General features: G+C 39.1%; 1 long non-coding RNA gene across 1 annotated transcript in view; it reads left to right on the plus strand.

The window, feature by feature from the left end:
- LOC138748128 (uncharacterized) overlaps positions 1-23209 on the plus strand; it is a 233303-nt gene that overhangs the window by 58662 nt on the left and 151432 nt on the right. The window contains exon 2 of the long non-coding RNA XR_011347811.1: positions 533-592. This is a non-coding gene — a long non-coding RNA (uncharacterized lncRNA). The remainder of the gene's footprint in view (positions 1-532; positions 593-23209) is intronic.

The raw sequence follows: 23209 nt of genomic DNA on the forward strand, positions 1-23209 counted from the left end.
AAGTATTAGTGTGTGTTACCCCTGTTGCAATCCCCTTACATGAGTTCCAAATAAAGATCTTTCCTTTGTTCAGCCTGTGCCTAGACTTGTTGCACTATAAACCCATCGAACTTTTCCCTTCCCACACAACAGCATCCAATATATCAGATAGGGATCATTATTTTCCATTATGCAAATGTATAACAGGAAAAGAATGACTTTCAAATACTGCTGAGCATCCACATTTTCTAACATAAAATATCTCAGTATTGTTGAACGGGTAGAATCTGTGTAAAAGAAAAGGTTGGCAATTGGGAGACCACAATGTTCCCTCTAATTGTTTGTAGTCAGTGTGAACAAAAATCTTTTGTAGCACATCTTTTTTCCTGTGACAAAAGTATGTAGGCACTGAATGCTTGTGTAAATGTAAACTTGAAGTTGTTTCAGGCTATGCCAAAATCATCTTATCTCTCATGCCTAATAAAACTGTATTGGCATGTTTTAATATTATAGCTAAGCAATTATTTTCAATAAGTATAATTATTAATTACAGGTACTCCCTGACTTACGACTGCAGTTGGGACCGAAGGATTGGTCGTATATTGAAATGGATGTAAGTAGGAATTTTGACCGTGCGTGTGGAGTACCGAAGTCTTAAAACAAGCTTTTTAATCAAATGTTGTATTTGACAATCTATAACAGGGATACAGGGCATGTAAGAGCCAAAATGTGTGTACTTACTTTGTTAATCAGCATCTCAGGGTCCACAGGCTGGGCGTGGCCATCTTGATTCCTATGACCACTTTTCGGCTGGCGCATGCGTGGTGGGTTTGGGTACTGGAGTTTGGTTGGTGCCAGTGTGAGAGTTAAGCACACTGGCAATATTAAATTTGTGCCCTTAACTCTTAGGCATGCACCAATCCAACTCCAATACATGGACCACTCACGCATGCGCACAGGATTGAAGATGGCTGTGGCCAGCCTACGGATCCTGGGATGATGACTAATAAAGTACACACATTTTGGCTCTTACATGCCCTATATTAGCTTGTCAAATACAACCGCATCAATTTTATTTTAAAAATAATATAAGAAAAAAAAAATTGCTCATGTGTGGATGGACGCAAGTTGCACAGGTCGCAAGTTGGGGAGTACTGTACTATATTTTAGGTAACTAACCTTTTGTGCACACATTACTTTCCTTTGTGCGCTGGTTGCGAAACGTGTGCATGCTCATGCGTACAGTTTCAAGGGAGCAGTACACAATGCTGAATTCCCCAAATTTAAGCATATGTCTCATGGAGGAAAGTAGTTTTGTCTTAGTCTGCAATCCGTGTTTGAGTAAACTGAAGTTATGGGGCGTGGCACCTTGCTGATGTCAGATAGTTTGTAAAATTAGGCTTTCGTCTCTGAATAATAAAATGTTTGATTTTTACATGTCATAATAAGTTTTTAGATTAAAAAGAAAACACAGTCACATGAAAGAAAATTTATTTATTTTAAAATATTACTGAAATACAAGCCACATGTTTTGAGTCATGATTTGGATTAGCCACCATTTTAAGCACAGCAAATGGTCCTCTGATACTCCGGGTGTCTTTTTAAATGAGAAGCTGGTTCATTCTCTGTTGAAATACCATTAAATCTCAGCAGTGAGTTGTTATTTTCTTGTGCAGGGTATATATTGCATGCAATTTTTATTTTCATTTGCCTTTGTTTGAAAACCTCCATTTTGGTTAACCACATATTCCTCAAATATCAACCATTCCTGTTGAATTCCACCTCAAAAATTTGAACGGCAAGTGTAACATGCATTTTGCAAAATTTAAAAAAAAAAAGATGTATTTTGCATTTATTTTCATTCCATTGAGTAAACATTTTGGGTCTACTATTTTTCTATACACAGTACAGGGTGTGCTACCCACCCCCACCAATGCATGGTTGATATCTGGAATGTGCTATCAGAGGTGATTAAGGAACCAGATACAGTTGAGACATTTTAAAGGCCTTTAGATAATTAAATATAAAAGGCTTAGAAAGGTACAGTCCTAATGGGAGGAAATGGGAAACATGTAGATGGGAAAAAGGTCAATATGGATGTGATAAGCCTGCCTCTGTGCTGTATACCTCTATCTTCTTTGGCTTGGCTTCGCGGACGAAGATTTATGGAGGGGGTAAAAGTCCACGTCAGCTGCAGGCTCGTTTGTGGCTGACAAGTCCGATGCGGGACAGGCAGACACGGTTGCAGGGGAAAATTGGTGGGTTGGGGTTGGGTGTTGGGTTTTTCCTCCTTTTGCCAGTGAGGTGGGCTCTGCGGTCTTCTTCAAAGGAGGTTGCTGCCCGCCAAACTGTGAGGCGCCAAGATGCACGGTTTGAGGCGAGATCAGCCCACTGGTCAATGGGGCAGGCACCAAGAGATTTCTTTAGGCAGTCCTTGTACCTTTTCTTTGGTGCACCTCTGTCACGGTGGCCAGTGGAGAGCTCGCCATATAACACGATCTTGGGAAGGCGATGGTCCTCCATTCTGGAGACGTGACCCATCCAGCGCAGCTGGATCTTCAGCAGCGTGGACTCGATGCTGTCGACCTCTGCCATCTCGAGTACCTCGACGTTAGGGGTGTGAGCGCTCCAATGGATGTTGAGGATGGAGCGGAGACAACGCTGGTGGAAGCGTTCTAGGAGCCGTAGGTGGTGCCGGTAGAGGACCCATGATTCGGAGCCGAACAGGAGTGTGGGTATGACAACGGCTCTGTATACGCTTATCTTTGTGAGGTTTTTCAGTTGGTTGTTTTTCCAGACTCTTTTGTGTAGTCTTCCAAAGGCGCTATTTGCCTTGGCGAGTCTGTTGTCTATAATTCCTCTATAATTCAACTGTAAAATCCCTTTGAACAAATGACCATTCCTTAACATGTGAATTGCTGAAAAAGTGCAAGGAAGATTTTGGTTTATGAGCCCCCAAAAAATAAGTTGATGAAGGTAGAGCAGAATATATGGTGCATGTGGATCTTAGTAAGGCATTTGGTGAGGTCCCCATGGGTGACTTGTTCAGAAAGCCCTGAGGTGTGGAATCCGTGGAACCTTTTTTTTTGAAGACTTTATTTAAAATTTTATAACATGAATACAATAGAGAATTACATTTAAATTAAAAAATAAATAAAATGGTATAATACATCAGAAAACTACACAAAATGAACCTTAGCTGTGTTGATACAGAATCCACTTGCCTGCAGAAAGCAGAGTGTAGTAGTGATTGGAAAATATTCTGCCTTGAGTTCAGTGACTAGTGGAGTTCTGCAGGGATCTGTTTTGGGCCCCCTGCTCTTCGTGATTTTTATAAATGACCGAGATGAAGACGTGAAAGGATGGGTCAGTATGTTTGCAGATGATGAGGAAATTGGAGGAATTGTGGATGGTATTGAAGGTTGTTGAAGGCTACAAAAGGATTTGGAGAGAAAGCAGAATTGGGCACCAATGTGACAGAGTTCAATGCAGTAAGTGGAAGGTGATGCATTTTGGAATGTCATCCCTGAAAGATGAGTACAGAATTAATGTTCAGATACTTAAAAGTGTGGAAGAACAGAGAGGGACCTTCAAATGCAAACATCTTTCAAGGTTGCCGCGCAGATTGATAGAATAGTTAAGAAGACCAACGGATGCTGGGCTTGATGAGTTGGGGGATTGAGTTCAAGAGTCAAGGTGTCATGTTGCAACTCTACAAATCTCTGGTGAGACCACCCTTGGAATATTATGTTCAGTTCTGCTCATCTCATTATAGGATGGATGTGGAAGTTGAGAAGTGGAGGATATTTACCAGGATGTTGTCTGGATTGCAAAAGAAGTCTTGTGAGGCAAGATTAGTAGAGTTAGGGCTTTTCTCTTTGGAGTGTAGAAGGATGAGAGGTGACTTAATTGAGGCCTACAAAATCCTTATGAGGCATAGACAAGGCAGACAGTCAATACCTTTTTCCAAGTAAATACCAAAGGATATCTGCATAAAGTGAAGGGAGGAAAGTTTAGAGGAGTCATCAGGGGTAAGTTTTACACAGGGAGTGTGGGTGCCTGGGATGGCTTGCCAGGAGTCTGGAATAATAGGGGCATTTAAGAGACGCTTTGGATGAAAGAAAAGTAGAGGGTTACAAGGTAGGAAGGGGTTAGTTTTTTTAGTAGGAATACATAGGTCGGCACAACATCGAGGGCCAAAGGGCCTGTACTGTGCTCTGATGTTGCAAAAACACTAATAGCTTGCATCACATCTAATATGAGGTGAGGACTTCTGCACTGGGGGAAATCCTGTCCACTCTAATTCTAGGTCTTTCAAGATTTGATCTGGTGAAGATGATGTGGGAGGTGTACTAACGAGTATGCCCCATCAGTCCTAGCATTAAGTGAAGCGAATCATCCCACACCAGTAGGTACAAACTTGTCACTTTGGGGCCATCTGCCATGTTGGCAGATCATTCAGGTGAGGCTGCCCTATACTTGTGATGCTACATTATGAAGAAGAAACATGTGAAAATTCAGTTCTAGCTCCAACCATTTTCTAATTTTCTACCTCCATGTGTATCCCACTGAAGAGTTGGCAGTTTTTTTCTATTGCTGCAATGAAATAGAAATGGACAAATTATGTGGAAAATAATAAAGTAACAGAGATGAAACAAACATGCATAGTTTGCTCACAGTGTGGTGATCCTGCCAGTAAACTTGCCCACGGCACATCATGGGAATGTTCCTTCAGTTTTTAATGAACGAAATAATGCTGCAGAACTGAAGACATCAGTTGCTGAATCACTGTCTGATAATCAAAGCACTTAAACAACTGCAAGCTTACGATAAAGAGTTGCAAATCGATGATTTGCTGAGAAGATTATTCTTTCCATTTATTATGTATGATTATTAATTAAATCAGGCAGTTTGCAGGTAGCAAAGCATTGCTGCAATTTTCTGCTTGTAGATAAGTGTACAAAGATCCACCAGCTTTCATTCCTGCTTTATCGAAACATAAACACAAAAATCTGGGAATATTACACATTCAGTGCTTCATTTAAAAGTGCTTCACGCAGAAGTGTAATCTATCACCTGCTTTTAAACCAAGACTCATTCTGTAAGGATGTCTGATTCATGGATAGTATTAAATCAACTACCTTCTCTGACAATTGAATGTAGTATAGTTAACACCCAGAATTTCTATTCTACTTGAAAAGTATCCACAATTGTAATCAAAAAAGGTTTTGACTACTATTGATTCCAATGATAAACTTATTTCACTGTCAGGAAAAGATTAGCTGGCACTCTATCATTCAGGGGATCAAAAGACTGAATAAGCAAAAACACCCACAGAGTATAATCATGCATTATAATGAAATACAATATAGCCAAATAGTTTTGGTCATCTATACCCAGGAGATTTTAAAAATGCTGATAATTGTATACTGCTGCTATCCAACATTCAGCACAATGTTCTTTAACGAGACAACAGCTACTGTTCTGGGAGGGGTAACAATGCCCTGTCAGCAGAATTGTTATAATACAGACTGACCTTGAGAATCTGCTCAGATGTAACTTTAACATGGTTTGGAAATGGTGGGGGGGGGGCGGGGGGGTGAGGAGGGGAAAGAATGTTTTGGAAAAAGAAAATGATGCGTGTATTTATATATACAAAATGATAAATTCTGTGGACAATCCTCAATTTTATGGATTTGGCTTTGCTGCGGACTGAAAAACGTGTCATCAGAATCGAGAGAGAGGGTCATGTGTTCATTTAGCTTTGGTCTGATTAATGCTGCGCCCAAGCCCAAGCAATTTTGTTGTTTCTCATGTGAATTCTCAAATTAGAAGCAACTTCCTGTTTACTGTCTTGACCTTCAGAATTCCCTCCCTTATCTTCTGTGATGTTCTAACCTTTGCGCCTACTTTAAGAAGCTTCCTTAAAACTTGTCATCTAATCTTGCGTATTGCTCATTGACTTTGTGTCAGGATTTGTGAATGATCCTTGGGATGACCTTAAACCTTTAAGGTGCTATATAATTGCAAGCTTTAATTGTCCATTTAAACTATGTGACATCTCAGAAAACTCAACCTCAAGCGAGCCTCTAATTTGAAAATTAGAGGAAGCATTTTATTCAGTTGATGGTATTCCTATTACAGAGACTGAATTTATGAGCGTAAGCCCCAGAGATGGATTGGGAACAATGTTAAAACTATACACTGTTCTATAATGTAAATCCAAATCGAAATTTGTTGCAATTATATATTTGGAAAGAATAAGGGAAGCTTGGCAAAATAAATTAAAGACAAATAATGAAGTCTTTCAAAACTTGATAGAAAATAGAGCAGTTGCATGTTTAGAGTGAGAACTCCCTGTTTAATTAGAAAGTCCTGTAAATGGGTTGGGAAAAATTTTGACACCTTTCTGTACTAGTGGGGTCAAATAAGTTCATGCAACACAACTCCATCAAATGAATTCCACTAAAAATATATATATATAGCTGAAGTAGGTAAATCTGGAGCATCGAATGTGGAGTTTATGAATTATGCTGACCTATTTACTTATATCACCATAACCATATAACCATTTACGGAGCGGAAACAGGCCATGTCGGCCTTTCGAGTCCGTACCAGTTCACTAGAACAACTCAACTAGCTCACGATGACTTTTCCATCCAGCACGGAGCATCTCTGACCCAGTACCATTGGGTAATACAGCAAATTCTTTAATTGCAGATGAGACCCAATTCCCGGTCAAAATGTTGGCTTTTTACCAACAACTCATTCTTGAGAAAGAATTTTAAACATTAAAAGTTAGAATATACATTCTAAAACTACAACAACATTAAGTTTGGCTTAAATGTATTGTGAAGCATCCCACTGATGTTTATCACGCAAAGTTTTAAATGATTATGTTCTCAATATGGGACCTCAAGCAATGAGACAATATTTCAGAGTACTATGTGGAGATTATAAGTGTATTTGGCCACAATTCATTACTTTTAATACCCAGCAACTTTAAAATAGGAAATATGAGGATATTGCTGCCTGCTTCCAGAATTCTGATCCCTTTCGGTAAATTCCCTGCTATTGTCAGAGATTTTGTATCACAAAATGATTAAGTAATCAATCTATGAAAACGTAGAATTCAGCTTGTTAAAGAAATAGCCATAAAAATGGTACAGTTTCAAGAATATGAAAATTGTGATCCTCAACCATTCACATATATCAAGGATCTAACCTGATAAACTGCCTGTCTTTGTTCACACTGATGTATTACACCATGTAATTGTGACCACTATTTAATACTCATTTTGAATACTTTTTACATTTAACAATGGTTATTGAAATGGCCTTGTTCTACAGATACATCATAGGCTGGTATGTGGACATCAATACCCCTAAGTGTAAAACTTAGTGGACACAGCTTAGGACACCACAGGCAAAGCCTTCCCCACTGTTGAGTATATCGACAGAGCACACTGGCATCGGAGACCAGCAGCAATCATTCATCAAGGATCCACACACACCACCCAGCACACGCTCTGTTCTCGATGCTGCCATCAGGAAAGAGGTCTAGGTGCCACAAGACTCACACCACCAGGTTCAGGAACAGCTGCTACCCCTCCACCATCAGACTCCTCAATGACAAACTCAATTAGAGACTCATTTAAGGATTCTTATTTGAGCACTTTATTGATTTTCTTTTTGTTCTCTCTGTATTGCACAATCAGTTTGTTTACATTCATTATCTGTTTTCAGTTCTTTGTTTATGCTGAGTACAGTTTATTTTTCTGCACTACTAATTTGTGGTAATCTCAGGGTTGTATGTGATGCAATGCATTTACTCTGATAATAAATCTGAGAGTTCTTAAATGAGACCTTGATTGAGTTGGTTGTTGAGGTGTCTGATCTTACTTGAATTACTGGCCAACTTGGACACTTTATTGAATATGCTGATCTCTTGACCTCTCCACTTGAGGCTGGATGATCAGGAGATATAATACAATTTATTGGATTTGTGGAATTCGTTGGCACATACAGCTGTGGAGGTCCAATCATTGGTGGAGATTGCTAAGTATCCAATTAATCAAGCGAGCAAGGGATATGGCGACAAGGCTGGAATTTGGAACAAGGTGTGAGAACAGTTTAGCTCAGGGTGGAGTTGTGGAGCAGATTGGGCTGGATGGCCTGTTTCTGTTCCTTGATCTTGTGAATCACCAATATTACCAGATTCGATCTCCTCGGACTGAGCTGGTGCTACAAAATTGGGTCTGAGTTCTGTCTCCTTTGGCTTCTGCGAACTATATTGTCTTTTCTATACATTTGTCTCCGGTGTCGGCTGGATGTATCCCAAGTACTACCTAATTAATTTTCATTCAACTTTTATATCAATTACAATGATCATTTGAAACCACAAGTTTTCTATTTTTCTTCTTGCGTGTCTAACTTTTTGAGCAGGTTATTTGACTGTGAGAATCAATATAGTTTAATATTGTTTTCAATTGATGTTCAGTATCGTTCTCTAATAAAATTGGCTAAACAGTAACCTGGAGACAGAATTCTGTCCACATTCCTGTCCATAATACAAGCCCATTTAAATCACCTTCAGTATCGCTAAGTTTAACCCATTTGTTTCGTACGTCAATATGCAGTGCAAGCTGTTCTGTATTATTTTTTCATAGATGAGCTCAACACAAGGGAATCATGAGTTCTCCTACATCATTAATGGCTTGTTCAGCATATGCCAAAATTGGAAGCAGATAGCGTTCACAGCCTATAACTTCATGGTGATAATCTTGCTGATGTTCCAAAGGAGAATAAAAATAAATAGAGTTAAATTATAATAAAAGACCAAAGTAATTGGCTGAGATCTTTTTTCAACACGGATCAGTTCTTTTTTTTTATTGGATACATTTATAATATAAACTATTCAAATAACAATAGGTTTACATCAGCTTGGGAGTTGGAAGAGGATTATATTTCACTAAAAACAAAATGCAGTTAGCGTTGATTTCCATTATTCTGTGTAGAAATAATTTAATCTTCCCCAAGAAATGTCACAATGGCCTCCATTTTTCACCACTTTCATCAACAATTCATTGCTTTTTTACTCCACTGAGCTAAGCACTGTGTAAATAGTTGTGTGGGAACTAATTTGGCTGTCCCAGCCTTCGAACATGACTAGCTTGGTGCATTCTACTTTTTGGTGGCAACCAGCAGGAGAGTCGCAAGAAGCATTTGTTCAAATTTGCTCCCCAGGTCTGAGAGCATTTAGCCCTGAACTGAATTCATGATAAATCGATCTGCTCAGTTTATGCAGACATCTCACCGTGAAATGCTGTGGCTTTGCAGCGACTGTGAATTTGCCATTTAACGAGGTGTATGATAACCAAACACTTAACCAAAATGCAGAGAAAGGATGCATAACTGGATTTGCAACAGCAATTTAGCTACACAAATATTGATGAGGTTGTTTGGTGATATTTCCTGATGTGTCAGATTAGAATAGCATCAGATTGTGAATTCTAAATCATCGATATTTCCCAATTGATGTGTGTACTGCCTTCAATGTGCATTGAGGCACAGCAAGACACATAGAACTCCTCACAGTGTAGCAAACCAACAATTTGCACATTGAGAATTGATGCTGATTTGTTGTAGATGTTTGCAGAAATTTCCATTAAAAATATCTTGATATTAACTCTAAAATTTAAATTTTTTTTTTGCAAGGTGAAATATTAAAGAAACATATGCCCCCTTCACAAACCCCATTCCCAAGGGCTATTACATCTCTAAATTGATTTAAATTTCTGACATTGAACCCAGATAAGGATTGCAGTATCTAGAATACAGAGAAAGATTGAGTAGATTAGGTCTTTATTCATTGGAGCGTAGAAGGTTGGGAGGCGATTTGATAGAGGGATTTAAAATTATGAGGGGGACAGATAGAGTAGATGTGAATAGGTTCTTCCCCTTGAGGGTAGGAGAGATTGGAATGAGGGGTCATAAGTTAAGGGTTAGGGGGCAAAACTTTAGAAGTAGCATGAGAGGAAGCTTCTTCATTCGGGGAGTGTTGGCTGAGTGGAATGACCTTCCGGAAGAGGAGGTTGCAGCAGGGTCAATTTTGCCATTAAAGACGAGGTTGGATGAGTACATGGATGTGAGGGGTTGGAGGGTTTGGGGCAGGGAACTAGTGGAGTTTCACTTAAATTGGTGCAGACTAGAAGGGCAGCTATGGCCTGTTTCCATACTGTAATTGCTATATGGCTTTCAATGCGCATGATTGGAGTAATTGTAGGAACAGAGCTGAAGGGAGCAGAAGAATGTGGTGCAGTTGACCAACCTGAAAACTGTGGTTGGGTTGAGATCATCCCACTCGCATTGGATTTTCTGACTTTGACCTGCGCAGCCTTGCTGCCAGAAGCCAGGCAGAAAAGATTCAGTCATTTGGAAAAATCAAATCACATGAGATGATGATAATTTCAAGTAAAAGAAGTGAGAAGTTGGAATGAGGTGATAACTGGAGAAGATTGCAGGGTTTGCACAGGTGATGATGGCAGTGCGGAACAGCGACCCAGCGAGTAGACTTCCTGCCTCACTGCTCCAGAGAGTCGTAACCTGAAGGTGTGAAGCCTGCACCTTTTTCCCTGTGACTGCATGGATATTCACTGAGTGGTCAGTTTCCTCTCACATGCCCCAATGATGTGTCAGTAGATAAGTTAATTGAATGCTGTAAATTATAGTTGGTATGTAGATGAAGACTTCTAACCGCAGGGAAAGTTGATGGGGAATGTGGGAGAATAGAATGAATTGATTGTAAAAAGGTGCTTTGTGGGCTGAAAGGCCTGTTTTGGTGCTGTCAAACTCAACAGCTATTGCATATTTACAAGAGAGGAGGAACTGGTGTTTCAGCAAAGCAACCTACCACAAAACTGATTCCGATTTATTGTCGGAGTTCATACATGACATCACATGCAATCCTGAGGTTCTTTTTCCAGTGGGGTGAGACACAATTACCACTTATTGGTATTGCAAAAAACTGTACTCAATGCACACATTTAACAAATAATGTAAACAAATGCAAAAGTGAGAGTTGGTAAATGAGTTCTTGGTTGAGTTGGTAAATGAATTCTTGATTGAGTTGGTTAATGAATTCTTGATTGAGTTGGTAAATGAGTTCTTGATTGAGTTTGTAAATGAGTTCTTGATTGAGTTGGTTAATGAGTTCTTGATTGAGTCAGTAAATGAGTTCTTGATTGAGTTGGTTAATGAGTTCTTGATTGAGTCGGTAAATGAGTTCTTGATTGAGTTGGTAAATGAGTTCTTGATTGAGTCGGTTAATGAGTTCTTGATTGAGTCGGTAAATGAGTTCTTGATTGAGTCGGTAAATGAGTTCTTGATTGAGTCAGTAAATGAGTTCTTGATTGAGTCGGTAAATGAGTTATTGATTGAGTCGGTAAATGAGTTCTTGATTGAGTCAGTAAATGAGTTCTTGATTGGGTCGGTAAATGAGTTCTTGATTGGGTCGGTAAATGAGTTCTTGATTGAGTTGGTAAATGAGTTCTTGATTGAGTTGGTAAATGAGTTCTTGATTGAGCTGGTAAATGAGTTCTTCATTGAGTTGGTAAATGAGTTCCTGATTTGAGTTTGTTGTTGAAGAGTCTGGTGGTGGAGGGGAGTAGCTGTTCCTGAACCTGGTGGTGTGAGTCTTATGGTACCTGTACCTCTTTCCTCATGTTAGCAGCTAGAACAATGTGTGTGGTGGGTGGTGTGGTTCCTTGATGATTGCTGCTGCTCTTCCTGTCATTAAGAGATGTTGTCAAAATGGTTATTGTATATTTTAAACAACTTTTCGGGACCCCTATATTTTAATGCTACCAGTAATTTAGTTTGAACTCGTTTGATATTTGTAGATTTATTGAGGTCAGAACCAGGGCTCATATTGAAGAGTTTTTTTCTTTTGTATTTAAGTTGTTAAGTTTATTTTCACCTGATTGCACAAGTGCAACCTGACAAAATAGCATTCTCTGGTCCTCAGTGCAAAACACGCAGACACACATGCAGACTTAACACATTTTGGAATGTACTTGGAAAGACCAGTTAGTGGGGAATGAGCCAGATACAAGCAAATGTAATAGGCACTTAGGCAGTTTCTGCTGGAAGCAAATCTATCTGCCTTGCAGCAGGCAAAGAGGAATTTTGAGTAATAGGACACCATTTTATTACTATGACAATAAATTGAATCTTGAAATGGGTCTGACTCAGGTGAGCAACTTGGTCAATGACAAGTTAGGGTAAAGGACCTGTTTTCTTGATGTATATGGACTTTTATGACTGTTTCCAGCAAATGGAAATAAAAGGTTGTATATATTTTCCAAGTCCATTTAGAATGAAACAGTATCATGAGGGATTATGTACATTGCCATCAACACCTTGACATGGAAACAGTCATTCCAGCAATAGTCAGCATTACCTCAAAACCAATCCTCACTTATGGAAAATAATTTCCTGCTACTGCATGATAACAGACCTCCTCAATCATCAGGGAAATCGGAAATAACTAACAGGAGAGCCCAAGACAAATGAACAATTTCATGAGTCATGTGTTACAAAGATTCAGCGTGGTGATTCAAGTCAGGTGGAATATAACAAGGTATCGGTAAAGAAACTGCAACTTTTTCCGTATGAAGAACATCTAATTCATGAACAGTGAAAAGTATAAATTTCCATTTGATAAATGGAGAAAAGTTAATATGGAAACCCAGAGGATGAAGATCCCATATAATCTTTGTTAACTTTCAAAAGTCAAATGGAGAACTTCAGACAAATCACAAGTGGCGAATATTAAATGAATTTATTGTTGACAAAGTGTAAAATGGAGGTAATTGTTTACATCAAGATTTGTGGCGGGGTGGGGGGGGGAGTAGGAGCTAAAATGCTGAAACATTGTATCTTCAGAGGACTTGATTTGTTAATTCTTGGTATGGGCCATCACAATTTAAAAACTTCTTTATATGTAATCACAAGAAATAGAACTGATGGTATAATTTCCAAAGAAAACCATTTTATTTCCTTTAAAATTCATGTGTTTTTATTCTAAAAAGAATCCTGACTGCAGGAAATTATCTGTAGGCTATTTGTGCAGACATCCTGCTGAGAATGTAATTCCTCTGGGTGAACGGCACACTAAAGGATGGAAGGATATGGACTGATAAAGTGGAGGAGATCATTTTAAAACAATCCACACAACAAACTATTTTCAGGCAGCATGCTTAACTATGGTTCTTATCACCACAGGAGTATAAATTAAACACAATTCATTCACTCATCAACAACGTAACTTCTTTGTCTCGTTTTCAGTTTATGGTGAATTAAAAGCAGTGGTTATCAAGCTTTATTCTATAGAACTCGTAATCTGTAACGGAAGACGGCTGGTTTATTTTTCATTAAAGTGAGTCTGGAGATGAAAGCATTGTTAATTGTTCCTGTTCCTGAAACTTTAAAATAGACTTCTCATGTTGATGTAAAGGTGTATCCGTACAGTAGTTTAAGTAAACATACATTTCTTTCCATTAAACCATTTGTAGCTTACAAACGCAAAACCGCTTACATTATGTCTCATGCACTCATTTGCATTATCAGATAAGGACAATTTGCTGGAAGACTTTGCACTATATCATCTCCCCTGAGTTTTTAAAACAATCAAGTGGATTTTTATGAATGAACACAGATATTCAACCAATAGACTGAAATGATAATTCATGTAAAATATCCATTCATTTACAACGGAACCATAACTGTCACAGCACAGGCATACTAACTCAGAGATCTGGGTTTTAGTTCCATTCTAAGACCTAGCAAATGTTCCAATAACATACTGAAAGAGAGTTGCTATAAGACACGGTCAAGATTTTGTCCCTTCAAAGAATTAATGCATACTCTGTAATCTTCTTGGATGTGATTGGAGAAAGAGCGTCATTGAACACTATATTTTCGTATGCCTTCTCAATGCAGCCAGCTATTTCATCCCGATTGATGTCAAGCAGGATGTTGATGAAGAATCTATAGGTTTCTGCAGGAATGTTTCCTTGTGCCAGGAAATTGTTATTGTAGCTGCTCAAGCAATACTGCGTTGTTTGATTATAGACCAGGGTTTCTCAAACTGGGTTCCATGGAAGAAGGGTCCATGGAACAGTATGCTCACTGAGCAGTGGCCCACGGCGCATTGCAGGAGTCCCTGTTTAAAGCTTCCTTTTAGATTGGTCGACATTGGTTCATAGCAACAATCCCACAAGTGAGACAAACCACACTTTTTCGCAGTCAGAACTTGCATGTGGTATTGTTCACTTTTTCTGCTTTCCAGGGTCAATACCTAAAGCCACCTTTATAACTCTGTATTCATTGGTCTGCTCTTCTGTGAGGTTTTTTTGTGGAAAATGTTTGAGCAAACTCTTACATGACTTGAGGACAGTGTTTGATTCTGAACATAAAATAGTAGAAGGATTTGGGGCTGGAAGAAAAAAACGCTTTTGCTTAATGCAAAATAAATGGAAACAAGTAAATTGGAAACCAAAACAGAAATGCCAGTCAGACAGAAATGAATCTTTGATGAAGGGCTAAAGCCCGAAACTTGGATTATGTATCTTTTATCTTTGCTACAAAATGTATACAGCTTGACCTGATTTTCTCCAGCATTGTGTTTCTACAATATTGTCAGTTGACTTTCTCATTAACTTTAAGAACAAATAATTCATTTCAACCCTGGAGTGAGATTTACTATGCTCTCTTGGCAAAGTTGGAGCCAGATAGAAACATGTGATTTTGAAAGTAGAGTGATGAGGCATTACTGCCAGAGGAATCTACCCCACCTCCCCCGCCACCCCCCCCCCCCCCCCCCGCCACACCGACACAGCGCAGACATCAGGCCTGCGCATCATTTTTAACCAAAGAGATCCATATTCTTCTGGCATGAAGCCAATGAAGGAGCTGACCATATTTTACTGGAATATCATGAACCATGAATCATTAGATTAAAAAAGAAACAAGCGAATTGTAAGTTTATTTGCTTTCTTACTATGTTTTTTTTATAACCATGTATTGCAAACTGTACATGACAATTAGGGTTCCGCTATTTCCAAGTGCTCCCAAAAGGGTTCTGTAAGCTAAAAAGTTTGAGAAACTCTGATATAAACATTGGTTTGAACATCCTTTGCAGGTTGTCTTTCCAATTTCATGTGGAACTCGGCCAATAATATTTTGAAAAGAAGCATGAGGTGTTTTCCATTGATTCGTGGCCAATACTAATACTTCAAGAAATGTTGGCAAAAGATAATTGTTCATAATTGCATTGCTGTTTGCAATATCTAACAATGTGTAGAATTGAGCATTAAACAGTGATTACATTTAAAATATACTTAATCAGTCATGAAAGTATTTTGGAATGTCTTGAAATTAGGACTCAGGCCCGAAACATTTGTATTTTACTTCCCATTGATGTTGTGTGACCTGCTGAGTTTCTCCAGCACATTGCACTACAATTTGTAGTCTTTCCCGATGAGCTCTTATCAAAGCAAGTCTTTGTGAACATTTGAGATTCATACCATCTGAACTGCAAAGGAACACCAAAGACATCAGTGTACCGTGACCACAATTTGAACACACGGAATAATTGTAAGTGCATTCATAAAATCTGGTACGATTGAGGGGATCAGCTAAATAACTTACAATTGAAACTAATTAGAACATAAAAACAGAAAAAGCAGCAGGGGCAGCTCATTGGGCATTTCAAGCCCACCCCGCCTTTCATAATTAACTTTACAGAATAATCCACGTATCCCTTGACGTCCTTAATATTCAGATATGCATTTAAATATCCTCAGTAACTAAGAACCGACATCTTTGTGGTGTAGATAAATCTAAAGATTCACTGTGGCTCTGAGTGAAGAAATTTCTTTGTATCTCTGTACAAAATGGCTCACCGCAATCTGACACTGCGATCCTAGAGTCTTTAGTCGGGGAACTATTCTCCCTGTATGTAGCCTATCAACCCCTGCAAGAAGTTTGTCATTTTTCAATGAGATCTCTACTCATTCATGTGAATTCCAGAGAATAGAGTCTGGCCTATTCAATCTTTCCTCCTACAGTAAACATACAATCCCTGGAACTAGTAGAGTGAATCTTGACTCGTTCACTGTTCCAGGTATATGTTTTCTTGGGTAAAAATATACCAAAACCATACCCAATACTCCAGCTGCAGTCATACCAAGTCGGACAATTGCAGTTCGTCTTTTACGTTTAATCCTCTCATTATCAATGCAAACGTACAATTTTGAGGATCGAGTGAAACCGCACACCTGCTTTAGAACTGTAGCAACCAACATTTATGTGCTGTTTATGTGGTATTTGCATGCAGTGCCACTGACTGTACACACGTTCCCCTGGGTGCTCCAGTTTACTCCCACATAGACAGACTAATTGACTCAAGTGTAGGTGGATGGTCAGAAGATTAGGTAGATGAGTGTGTGAGACTAAGCTGTGTGGGCAATGTGGAGAAATGGATCTGATGGCATTTGAGAGCCAGCATAGTATTGATGGGCTTGATGCTCGAAGAACTGCGTGAAAGCATTTGCTTTCCTTATGGCTTGATGCAAGCTGCACTTTGGTTTTCAGTGACTTATTTACAAACACATATTTGACTAATCATCGCTTAAAATAATTCACAATTAAAAAAAAAAATCTGCCTTTCTCTTTGCGCTCAAAAATAGTTGTATCTTTCATCTTGTATTATCTTGTCCACAAATGCGTCTCTCCTAAATCCCCTTGAAGGTTTTTTTTTGAACATCTTCTTTCATTCTTTCATGTTACATCCTCAGCAGGACATGAATAGTCTGGAATCTGATTATTCAGATATACCTGTAGTTTGGCAACTGGTTCAGTCATTAGTCTGCAGTGTGAGCTGAGAACGTGGAGCGTGATCTGGCTGTACATTCAGATCCATGGTCCTGACTATGGGCTGGAAGGGGGCGGCTGGAGCCAGGGTTGCGGCTGTGCTTGGGAAAGTCAGGAATGTGGGTGGATTTGCAGCCAGAGCTGGAATCCAAAGTGTGGTCATTGGGATCTCCCTTTCCTCTATTGACTACATTCATCGGGACTGTTGCTTAAATAGGGGCCAAAGAATTAATAAGGACCCTTTCCATCTAGCACATTGTACTCTTGACCCACCACCATCAAGAAGGAAATGCAGGAGCGTCAAAATCAGGACTGGGAGCTAGTTCCTTTCTGCAGGCTCTGAGGTTGTCCAACAGTATCATGTAACTGAGTAAATCATCCCAAATTGTTAAAATACATTTATTTTAAATTAAAACTTTTTATGTATATATGCTATTATGATGTGCATAGGCTATTATTGTGTGCTGTGTGTTGAATGTGTATACATGTACACCATGATACAGAGAAAAACTATTTTGTCTAGTTGTGTATATATACAGTCAAATGATAATAATCTTGAACTTGGGGTAAGGTGAAGCATGAACCAACTAAAAAATAGATTTTTTAAAAATAAAGTGAACAACAAGCATATTGGTGGTGCACTCTGTTCTCACTGCTACCATCAGGAAAGAGGTATAGGTGCCACAAGGCTTGCACCACCAGTTTTAGGAACAGCTGCTACCCCTCCACCATCAGACTTCACAACAATAAAGTCAATCACGGACTCTTTTAAAGGCTTACTTTTGCAACTTATTGATTTTTTTTTCTCTGTATTGCAGTCAGTTTGTTCATTTGTTTACATGTGTATGTTGATTCAGCATTTTTTTGCACTGCCAATAAGTGGTAATTCTGCCTGCAGGTAAAAGAATCTCAGGGTTTTATGTGATGTCATGTATCTGCTTGGACAATAAATCTGAGATCTGAAAACTAATAAGAATAACATCCACAATTTTGAAAATTGATTAGTCCAGTATCACCAAAATCCCAAGGATGCTGGATTATTGGAAGTTTACTAATTTTTCCATTAATGCAGTAATACCTCTGGTATCCAAGCAACTGGTGGCCTCAAGCAATTGGCAAAGAAATTTATAAAAAAATAAATTAAAAAATTTAAACAAATAAAAATATGTAGTTTAAAATTGTAAAAGTAAACATTCTCTGAAATACCACCTAAACCGTGGTGAAGATGGGAGCAAATATTGATCATGCTTTGCTTGTAGCAGAAGTTTGAATAAAGTTGTGTTTGTATATTGAAGAGCTGGTTGAGAGTGGGGTGACTCTCTTTTAAAGTGACTTTTTATTGCAGCTTAGTAACAGTCACCTGATCACAGGTGTTTTCTGTAAACTTGGGCATGGGGGTGGCTTATTTATCTATAATGTAATTGTTCATCTTTTTCGGGTGGGGGAGGAACCTGCAGATGCAGTGATGGTTAAATATTTTCAAAGAATGTGATTGAAAATAAAGTAAAATGCTTTGTATATTCATGAAAGTTGTGCAAGCACAGTATAGTACTTTTGTCTTTTAAACTATTTATTATTAAAGTAAGTGTATTAATTAGGCATTGTAGGAGTATATCTCAAGCAACTCCGGCATCTAGCAATTCCCATAGGTTACTGTATGAGAATGATCGGAGCAGTGAAAGTACCTGCAAACTAAAGTTCTTTCTTACTCTCCTGAACACACTAACTCATGTTCCAAGTGCATTAGTTGCACCCCGTGTACCCAAGCCCACTCACCACAGTTTCTTAGTCATTGATCAGAAGCTCATCAATGTTAATTTCAGTTTTCACATTATTGCTTTTTGTCATCCAAGTAGCTTGAGGCAAGTTGTGCACAGATGTAGATTGGAAAGGGAATGGGCTATTGCCTAATTAGATGCTAACAGAAATGTCACGATTGAACACTGATAAAATCAGGCTTACACTTTTATTTTATTTAAATTTAGACCTACAGCACAGTACAGGCAATTTCGGCCCAAGAATCCATGCTGCCCCATTGCACCCTGATACATTTTTGAATGGTGGGAGGAAACCGGAGCCCCTGGATAAAACCCATGCAGACACAGGAAGAATGTACAAACTCCTTACAGACAGTGTGGGATTCGAACCCTGGTCCTGATCACTGGCTCTGTAATAGCATTACATTAACTGCCTCCTAACCGTGCCACCCATTTATAGCTTAAGATTCATAATATTGAGCATCATTGACATTTTTTCTTTATGAAATTAAATTGTTTTTAATTATATAATAGAAGTACATTCCTTTCAAAGTGTTACATGATTTATGATACCCTTTGAAAGTGTCTGTTTACATTGCATAGAAGACCAAAGACACAAACACATTTATTAAGAAACTTCTATTCCCTAATATTTTTAAGATGGGAAGGATTGTTTGCAACAGAAAATGCTTTGAATTTTAACAAAACTATTTAGTTTTTAAAGCTTTTAGTTTTGCAAGCTTTTAAAGAATAGAGACTGAATTTATGGAATGCATTAGAAGCAATCTGATGGGGAAGAACATTTGAAAATTCCAGCTGTCAGAACAAATCCGACATCTGTGGAGTAGAAAACAAGTGTTAACTTGTCCAGGCAGATATTTCTTCCTCCCTGGAATGCCATGTATTACTGGCATATATTTTATCAGACCTTATTTGATCAGAAGGATTGGGACAAAAATTACCATTGTCAAAGTATCAAAAATTGAAATAATTTTTTTGAGAAATTTAATGCAAAATGCATAATGTTGTTTACTCCTTCGTCTTGCCTTCATTCCTTTTCAGTGTACTCTGACATGGCTGAAGAGTCCAGTGGAGGACCCATTGATTCTTCCTTAGGTGAGACAGGAAGCAAATGATCCGTGATGCCCTGATGTTGATTTAGAAAGAGGACAGATCCCATATTACATTGGCCACATATAATGGATCGTAGCCTTGACAATGAAAACAAAAGGAAAAATAAGCATCAAAAAATAACTCTGCCGCCTTTAACGCTTTACTTCAGCTTAAATTGATTTGTATGCTCCTTCCATCCTTGCACAACACCTCTGCTCGTACAAACTCAAAATGCTTGGTGACTCTTTCTTAATTTCAAGCACTAATGTTTTCAAGATGACTTTGGAAATCTTTTGCTGTTCCATAGCTCAGTTGTTTTGAATGGTTGGTGTCAACCTATCTGAAGCTTCTTCACACCCTCCTATGTGCCCTCCAATCAACTAGTTTACTATCTCCCCTATTTACAATCCCACCGAGTTTATTATCCCAGCTCATTCAGTTTATAATTTGAAAAAATACAATTTAAAAGTTTAAAATTGTCCCTCTAGGTTTATTTGTTTCAAATCTTCAGGTAAGCCTTTGAAGCCTCTTGGATGTAAAATGCCTAATGGTAATTTTTTTCACTCAAGTTCCAAACCAGTTTGTATTGGACTTGGTTTAATTGTGACATTAATTTTCCTTAAAAAGTAAAAATTTGAGCTGCACTGGTGCTTGAAATCCTTGGATTTTTCTGCCGATGTCTCCAACGCTGAAATAAATTTGGTTGGATTAAATCGGCCCTTATGAGCATGACTTTTAAACGTCTTCCTTCTTGAATGAGGTTAGTGTAATTATCCACCATCATCTGGCTTAGGATTCATTGCTTTTATATTTGCACTTTGTGGATTCAATGTGCTCCCTTTCTGTGGACGGTGCTATATTAAGCTACATGTCACGAGACGAACTGTGCTGCCCTGCTTTTGCTGTGTGATGCTGTTTAACCTTTCATCCTTTAGTTGAGTGCATTCTATCACTCAGTATTTCCTGGAAAGACGAACAATAGTTTTTTTCCATTCCATTTTACATCATAAGGATAACAATTTGTGTTTCTTTGATACTTTGGTAAGAATCTGATAAAGCAGCATTTTAACTCTATGTTTCTTGACCAAGCTAAGACTTGGGACTGTCTGATTTATGTCAGACAGAAGTCAGCCAATCACTACAACTGTACCAGCACACTGGTATGCAACAATCCATAAAAGCTTGCCTTAAAGTGCTGCACCGTTCTTCCTTGTGCTTCAGTGGACTCAATGGGACGAGTAGGCTTTTTCCACAGATTGGGGGAGATAAGTACGGGGGGGGGGGGGGGGGTCATAGTTTTAAGCTGAAAGGGGAAAGGTTTAGGGGAAGATTTAGGGGAAAGTTCTTCACAGAGAGTGTTGGGAGTGTGGAATGGGTTGCCATCTGATGTGGCCAATGTGGGCTCAATCTTGAGTTTTAAAAATAGATACATGGATGGGAGAGGACTAGAGGGTTATGGAGTGGGAGCAGGTTAGTGGTTGGTGCAGACTAGAAAGGGTGAATGGCCTGTTTTTCGGTGCTGTAGCGTTCTATGGAGTTGCACCTATCTGCATGGAAAAGGTGATTCTAACAGATGCAAAATGAAGGAGCAAATTATATTTGTGACAGAGTGAATGGTAAGGTGCAAGTCAGTTCATGAACCCACCTATCCTGCTCTCTCCGGCTGATCCTCTACTGAACCACAAGGTGACTGTAACCACATTTAACTGTTGATTGTTCTCCATGGGCATTCTATTAATTATATTTCCTTTTCACTGTGAGAGGCAGTAACTTGGTTTTGATCTAAATAGCTATGGAGGAACTAGCTGCATGATGTGGTAATCTCCCAATATCCAGGTCCTTCCACTTCAGTGGAACCAGATGTGCAGTGTAAGGATATCAGCAGCTGTTTCCATGAACCAGATCAAAATCAGGTGTAACTTTCCCTTCCACTCTAAGCCCGACTTCTTTTCCCTTTCATTAACTTGGCTCTTCCTGAAATATTGTGCAGGAGCTAGCGCTCCCATTTGAGTGGACAGTCCATATATGAAGAATCACCTTGTCTGATATTTACTCACTTGTAGCCTGTCCCACTATCTCTGCGAATGATTTGTTTGCTTTTTTTTGGACCTTGCAGCATCTGCAACACTTATCCATCAGGGAAAGCAGGATTTTATGTAAAGCCCTGGACTAAATATCGCTATCTTCTGATGCTCTGCTTACTGCTAAAATGGCTTGGATTTAAACAATAGATAATATGGCAACATTTATATATGCAAAATACTGCAAATTTTTGGAATAGAATAAAAAATACAGTGACAATTAAATGATCAAACCATATTCTTGCAGAGATCCAGGATGCGCACTTTAGGACGACAGAAGGATGTTGAACTCAAACATTATTTCTGCTTCCCCCTCCAGACATACTACCTAACCTACTGAATACTCAGGGATTTGTTTGAATTTATTCCCTGGTGCAGACCTTTCAGTTGCCTGATCTTTGACTTGTACTGAGTGAAACATGGGAGTCTGCAGATGCAATGATTGTAGTAAAATGACACAGTAAATGCTGGAGGAACTCAGCCAGTCTCGCAGCGTCCATAGGAGTCCAGACCAACAGAAGGTATTAATTAAATATGATGAGGGGAAAAGGTGAGAATTGATTTTGGCTCTGTGAAAGGAGACAGAGGGAAAAGGGAAGAGAGAGAGAGAGAAGGTCCTTTCAGGTGGACCAAACACCCTTGTGTGAAGGCGAATATTATACCCCCTTGTGGTTAAATATTTATCTACCTGAATGTGCTCAGAGTGCCTGCGAGACGCCGATGCCAACCCTCCCTGGGGAGGGATAATCAGTGAAGTGCTGCACTCCGCCGACTCACCTGAATGTACAGCCGCGCTAAGTGGCTGTTTAGGGGCAGGCTAATGACTCCCTGCTACCTGATGGAAACCAGAGAAGTTGATGTTAATGCCATTCGGAAGAAGAGGTGGCATGTCTATCCATGATCTTGTGCACTGCCAAACTCAGATCACTTGCAAACTGGAGGATTAACACTCATCTTCTCTTTGGATACCCGCCAACCGGATGGCATTAACATTGACTTCTCAGGTTTATTAAACCACACCCCCCCCTCATCTTCGTTCCTTTTGTTTGTTGATCTGGACTCCCCTCCCCTTTCCTTTCTTCGGCCTTTCTCTATATTGAGACACCTGCCTGCTTTTTGCTTATACATTGAAGCAGGGCTCAGGCCTGAAATGTCAGTAATATATATTTTCCTCCTATGGCATCCAGGTAAAGGAATGTTCTCCATGAAATTTAGTCAGGGTTAGTCAGCCTCACCCTGGCAGTGAAGGATGATTTCCTTCGGGAATGGGAGGGGGAGTTGAAATGTTATGGAAATGGGTGCTCCGGATCATTACCGTGAACAGTGCAGGCATTTTGCAAATCG

This window comes from Narcine bancroftii, chromosome 13, assembly GCF_036971445.1.
Source record: "Narcine bancroftii isolate sNarBan1 chromosome 13, sNarBan1.hap1, whole genome shotgun sequence".
In the NCBI taxonomy this organism is placed as follows: Eukaryota; Metazoa; Chordata; class Chondrichthyes; order Torpediniformes; family Narcinidae; genus Narcine; species Narcine bancroftii.